Below are 6488 nucleotides of genomic sequence, written 5' to 3'. Positions count from 1 at the left end.
CTGATGGCAGAGAGAGAGGGTGATGGTCAAAACTTGGTAGCCTATGTAAGCCGTGTCAGCTGGGGCTGAATAGTCTTGAACGATCCTTGGACAGTGTATACACAGATAGAGCGCGCACGCACACTCCCTGTCTTGTCTGTCAGGAAAGCCATCAATCATTGAAGGCAGCTAGCTAGTTTGCTAGATAACTTACTAACGTTACTTGTTCGTGGCCCTTATTATAACTAACCTATAGAAGCTAGCTAGATGGAGCGATGGTCAGGTAACGTCAGATAGTCACATAGCTTTTACTTTGAAACCGCTAGAACACGTATCCTGTAGCAGACCCTCCTCTCTACGCCCACACTGTCTCTGTTCATTAATTCAATCTTCTAGACGACATTAGAAAAATGAATTCATGCAGTCGAAATTATTATCCGTCTTCGTTGTTTAAGGTCGGATATTGCTTAAAATAACCGTACACGGATCAATCCGATCGGATTACTGTTTTTATACTGACCTGTTGGAATATAAAATGATGAAAATGGAAAGGAAAATGTTTTTTATGACATTGTGTACTGTACTCTTCTTTACAAACTGTGTTTCAGGTGAGTCAAGTGGCAATTAAAATATAGCCTACAATCCTAAAAGCTGTACACTAGACAAATAGTATGGATAAATAAAATACTTATGCATATCGGCCTACTGCATTATTTAAAAGCCATAATGTCCAAATGTTTTGTTGCCAACTTCTTGGGACCAGCCTGGTTTACAGTACAGGCAATGTACCCTGTGACCCTCTTATGAAAAGGCACACTGTCCCTAATTATTTACCTTTCACTCAATGTCTAACATTACATGTAGTTAACTGATCTTGCTCTTCTTGTAGGGGACTATCCCAAGGCACAGAATGTTTCCTGGTTGTCGATCAACTTCAAAACACTGCTTATGTGGGATCCTGAACCTTCCAACTTTTCATACACCGTTGAATATTCTGTGTAAGTAATTAATTTACATACTGATTACTGGTTTTTGCACTTACAGGAAGAGATAACAATGAAATATTAAAAATATGTTGCCTATAACCACGTTATTGTCACGAATTCAGCCGAGACTGCTCCTCCTCCTTGCTCGGGCAGGCTTTGGCGTTCGTCGTCACCGGAGTACTAGCTGCCACCGATCTATGTTTCTGTGTTCTACTTGTTTTGTCTATATTGCACACACCTGGTTCCAATTACAATAATTTGTTTCCCTATTTTACCCTCTGGTTCCCGCATGGTGTTGTGCGTGAATGTTCGTTGTCATTGACATGCGAGTCGGTATTTTCTTCCCTGCGTGGAAGATATGTTTATTTACTTGTGACAAGTAAAGTACGTCGTTGACTAAGTTCTGTGTCCTGCACCCGACTCTGTCCTACCGCTACACACTGACGCATGACAGTTATCGTGGGAGGTCTGCACTAACCTATTCCCAGACTCAGTCTCTGACCCTGAAGAGTCAGGGTGATGTGTTGGAAGGCAGTAGGAGGGCAGAACTGATGCGGTCAGACTACACTATTGATCTGCCAAAAGAGTTTTCAGAATTATACACAGAAAACGCCTAATTTGCATATTTCCCAGGGTTCATTTTCTTTTTGAGTAAATTGTAGAGTTAACACCCTTGACTGTATTTGTTAGTTGCTGAATTCATTCCATGTAAAGTCCTGTGGCTTTCAACAAGTGAGTTCCTAGGCGAATGTTATCATTAAAATTAAACTCTGTGACAATACATTACATACTGTATATCATAAGGCCTTACTTATTGGTCTAGTTGATGGCCCTTTTTTACTCTAACACAGTGGTGTTACAAAACTCCTGGTTAAAATGCCACATCAGGCCTGCAAGTCACGTTATGCTGGCTTGTAAAGTAATGTGGAATTGCTATTGCAATGCAGCCAGAGTTAGGACATCCACGTTAGATTTTTTTATTCACCTGCAACCTGCATTCAGAATTAATTGGCAGGGTTAGTAAACTTGATTAAAAAAAACACTACTTAAACCATTTAAATGGGAACAACCATTTCAGTAATGGGTGCAATACATCTTACTAACTGATTGGATTAGTTTAGAAAAATGTGTTATTTATCTTTGTGTAGCATAAGATTAATCAATCAATCAATGTAGACTACATGCAAAAACACAGATATTAAAAACAATCCTAAAAAATCTACCTGCAGTAGAGCATGCTGGGAAATATGAAAGAGATGGGTGTGGATTTGATGGGACTGTTTTAATGTCCACAGTGTAAAACAATAACTCTGGTTATTAACACCAATACTGGGGGTTCTTTTACACTACCGAGTGTTCTTTTACACCACTTTAACTCCTGAATCAACACTAGAAATGTTACTGAAAATTCAACACTGGCCAATTTGCAGTGTACTGGCAAATAGATCAAGGGGTTTTGGAGCTGAAAAAATAAAGAATACAAATCTTTGTTTTAGTGAAGTGCAATGTGTGTGATATGTGGTGCAGAGGCCTGCAAGTCAAAGATTAACATTTGGTACTTTTCTTATTGTTGAACTAAGATTCCAATCCAGACCCAATGAACGACCTAAATGCAACAAAAAAACATGTTTGAAGATAATAATAATCCTTTGACTGAAACCTACCATTATGTCTATTTCAGTGTTGGCCAGAACAGAGAGAGGAACGCTAACAGTATCAGAATGATGTTGTGACTCAAACATAAATATCTTCTTTATTTCAGAATTGGTCAGAACAGAGAGAAGAACCAACACTGTATCAGGACTATGGCGACAGAGTGTGACCTGTCCAACTCTCTCGGGGACCTGAAGGCCATATACTCCGCTGATGTCCTCTCAAAACCCCTACTTGGTGTGAACTCTGACCTCATAGAGTTCCCCCACACAAGGTCGGAGAGGTTCACCCCTTACAATGACAGTAGGTACCCCACCATACAATGACACATTTTCCGCATGCCCTGATACATGGCTGTTGACACCTGTGGTGCCATAGGAATCAACAGCCATGTATCAGGGCACATTTTCTGCATGCCAGTGTTGAAATGTTGGTCATTCCATAAATCACTGGGAGAAAGAAGACTTTCTTTGTTTTCTATTCCAACTGCATGCCAGTGTCACCAAGTGGCGCCAGGTGTGACAAGCAAGCATGTCAACCTCTCGTGTTATTTCCCTTCCAGCGCTTATAGGCAGACCTGAGTTCAAGATTGAGGTGAGCAAAGACAAGAAGAAGATCACCCTGTATGTAGAAGACCCTCCCACAGCCCTGTTCAATGAGCAGAACCAACAGAGAACCATCCGGGATGTCTTTGCTGATGAGCTGCAGTACAAAGTCACCTTCGGGAAAGCAACAAGCAGGGGCAAGGTAAGCTCAAAGGGGAGGGTAATAAAAATGGCAGCCCTACACTTTCCTAAAAGTACTGTAGGGCCTGGGGTCGAAGCAAATGACATAGAGGACATTTGTCAATGATGTAGGCTCCTTAAAGGAGCAAGTCAAGGAATTTAATTATGCTGAACAAAAATATAAAAGTAACATGTAAAGTGTTGGTCCCATGTTTGATGAGCTGAAATAAAAGATCCCATAAATGTTCCATACGCAAAAAAGCATATTTCTCTCAAATTTTTGTGCACACATTTCTTTACATCCCTGTTTGTTAGCATTTCTCCTTTGCCAAGATAACTCATCCATCTGACAGGAGTGGCATATCAAGAAGCTGATTATACAGCATGATCATTACACAGGTGCACCTTGTGCTGGAGACAATAAATGGCCACTCTAAAATGTGAAGTTTTGTCACACAATGCAATGCCGCAGATGTCTCAAGTTTTGAGGGAGCATTAAATTGTCATGCTGACTGCAGGAATGTCCACCAGAGCTGTTGCCAGAGCTGTTGCCAGAGCTGTTTTAGAGAATTTGGTAGTACGTCCAACTGGCCTCACAACCGCAGACCACGTGTAACCACGCCAGTCCAGGACCTCCACATCCGGCTTCTTCACCTGTAGGATGATCTGAGATGAGCCACCCAGAGAGCTGATGAAACTGTGGGTTTGAACAACTGAAGAATTTCTGCACAAACTGTCAGAAACTGTCTCAAGGAACCTCATCTGCGTGCTCGTCGTCCTCACCAGAGTCTTGACCTGACTGCAGTTCGGTGTCGTAACCGACTTCAGAGGGCAAATGCTCACCTTCGATGGCCACTTGCATGCTGGAGAAGTGTGCTCTTCACGGATGAATCCCGGTTTCAACTGTACCGGGCAGATGGCGTTGTGTGGGCGAGTGGTTTGCTGATATCAACATTGTGAACAAGAGTGCCCCATGGTGGCGGTGGAGTTATGGTATGGGCATGTATAAGCTACGGACAACAAGCACAAATGTATTTTATCGATGGCAATTTGAATGCACAGAGATACGGTGACGAAATCCTGAGACCTATTGTCGTGCCATTCATCAGCCGCCATCGCCTCATGTTTCAGGATGATTTTGCACGGCCCCATGTCGCAAGGAGCTGTACAAAATTCCTGGAAGCTGAAAATGTCCCAGTTCTTTCATGGCCTGCATTCTCACCAGCCATGTCACTCATTGAGCATGTTTGGGATGCTCTGGATAGCCGTGTACGACAGCATGTTCCAGTTCCTGCCAATATCCACCAACTTCGCACAGACATTGAAGAGGAGTGGAACAACATCAACAGCCTGATCAACAGGCCACAGTCAACAGCCTGATCAACTCTATGCGAAGGAGATGTGTCATGCAGCATGAGGCAAATGATGGTCACACCAGATACTGACTGTTTTTCTGATCCATGCCGCTACCTTTTTTTTAAGGTATCTGTGACCAACAGATGCATATCTGTATTCCCAGTCATGTGAAATCCATAGATAAGGACCTAATTAATTTATTTCAATTGACTGATTTCCTTAAATGAACTGTAACTCAGTAAAATCTTTGAAATTGTTGCATGTTGCGTTCATATTTTTGTTTTTGTTCAGTGTAAATTAAATGCATTAAGTGGATGATATGAGTTTGGCCAATCTTACTTCTGATTATATTGCATGGGAAATCTCTCTATGTGTGTTATGAATATATGATTGTTTTATGATAGTAAAACAGTAATGAACAAGTTATACAAATTAAATACATAAGAAAAGACATAATATAACCCCTTCTTTATGTAATTCTCCCTCTAGAAAACAAAGATCTCTGCAAGCAGTGAGATAGAGCTAGAAGAGGGGGATGTAGATCCTGGGGTGAGTTACTGCTTCAACGTGCAGGCCTACATCCCCTCCCGCAGCACAGACAAACAGCTGGGAGAGCTCAGTCAAAGACAGTGCTCACCGGGCGACGGAAAGTATTTATTTGAAGGTAAGGATACTAGCAATGCCAAGGTCATGGGTTCAAGTCCCGCAGGGATCACATACACATACTAAAAATGTATGCACTCACTGTCACTATACTGGAAGTGGCTTTGGATTAAAGCATCTGCTAAGTGGTATACGTATATATTATCGTGATAAATAGTACTACTGAGGTGTACTGTAGCAGGGTTGGTGTCTTTTATTCTCTAGTATACATTTCTGCCTCACGGGAAAGCCTTGATCTTTTTGACAAGTTGTGTTCATTAAGGACATTTGTTCCTGTTTTAATATATTCTGTAACTCGATAATTCATGTTGGCCATTATACATTCTTCTCCAGAGTATCGGATCGGAGTGATCACTGGGTTCATCCCAGTCTTTTGGGGGCCCTAAGCGAGATTCGGTTGTGGGAAGCCTCCCACCTCGCGGCAAAACATTTTAGTGGAGACGGTAGAGAGAAGTTTTAAGTTAATTTCCTACAATTCTACACATTTTGCCATATAGAAAATATATTCATGCTTTAAAGGTCTCAGTAGATAGTTTATATGTTTAAACTAAATTGTTTTGCATGAGCATTGTCTGGAGATCTTTAATATATATTAATACCAAACAGTTAGATGACAGAACATGATGTAAAATAATCAAACCAAAACTGTGGAATCTGGTCATATTATGGTACTCTGTTTGATTTTAATGGCATTTTCATAATAAAGTCTTATCATTAATTTGTGGTAATGTGTTTATCTTTGATATGAGACATTGTTGAAGAGTGGGGGCACTCCCTTTAAGAGTGTGCTCCTAATCTCAGCTCGTTACCTGTATAAAAGACACCTGGGATCCAGAAATCTTTCTGATTGAGAGGGGGTGTCAAATACTTATTTCCCTCATTAAAATGCAAATCAATTTATAACATTTTTGAGATGCGTTTTTCTGGATTTCTTTGTTGTTATTCTGTCTCTCACTGTTCAAATAAACCTACCATTAAAATTATAGACTGATCATTTCTTTGTCAGTGGGCAAACATACAAAATCAGCAGGGGATCAAATACTTTTTTCCCTCACTGTATATATACAGTTGAAGTCGGATGTTTACATAAGAATGTGAAATGTCAGAATAATAGTAGAGAGAATGA

The 6488-nt window shown here is 40.8% G+C and overlaps 1 pseudogene across 1 annotated transcript; it reads left to right on the top strand.

The window, feature by feature from the left end:
* Nucleotides 1-342: 342 nt before the first annotated feature.
* On the top strand, nucleotides 343-5919 carry LOC311123884 (tissue factor-like; annotated as a pseudogene). Its single transcript has 6 exons — nucleotides 343-587; nucleotides 869-977; nucleotides 2728-2921; nucleotides 3181-3365; nucleotides 5189-5363; nucleotides 5696-5919. The product of its transcript is annotated as a tissue factor-like (transcript).
* The last annotated feature ends 569 nt before the right edge of the window (nucleotides 5920-6488 follow it).

The sequence above is a fragment of the Coregonus lavaretus genome (assembly GCF_964263955.1).
Source record: "Coregonus lavaretus genome assembly, contig: HAP1_SCAFFOLD_1637, whole genome shotgun sequence".
Taxonomy (NCBI): domain Eukaryota; kingdom Metazoa; phylum Chordata; class Actinopteri; order Salmoniformes; family Salmonidae; genus Coregonus; species Coregonus lavaretus.
This window is presented reverse-complemented; position numbering and strand designations above follow the sequence as displayed.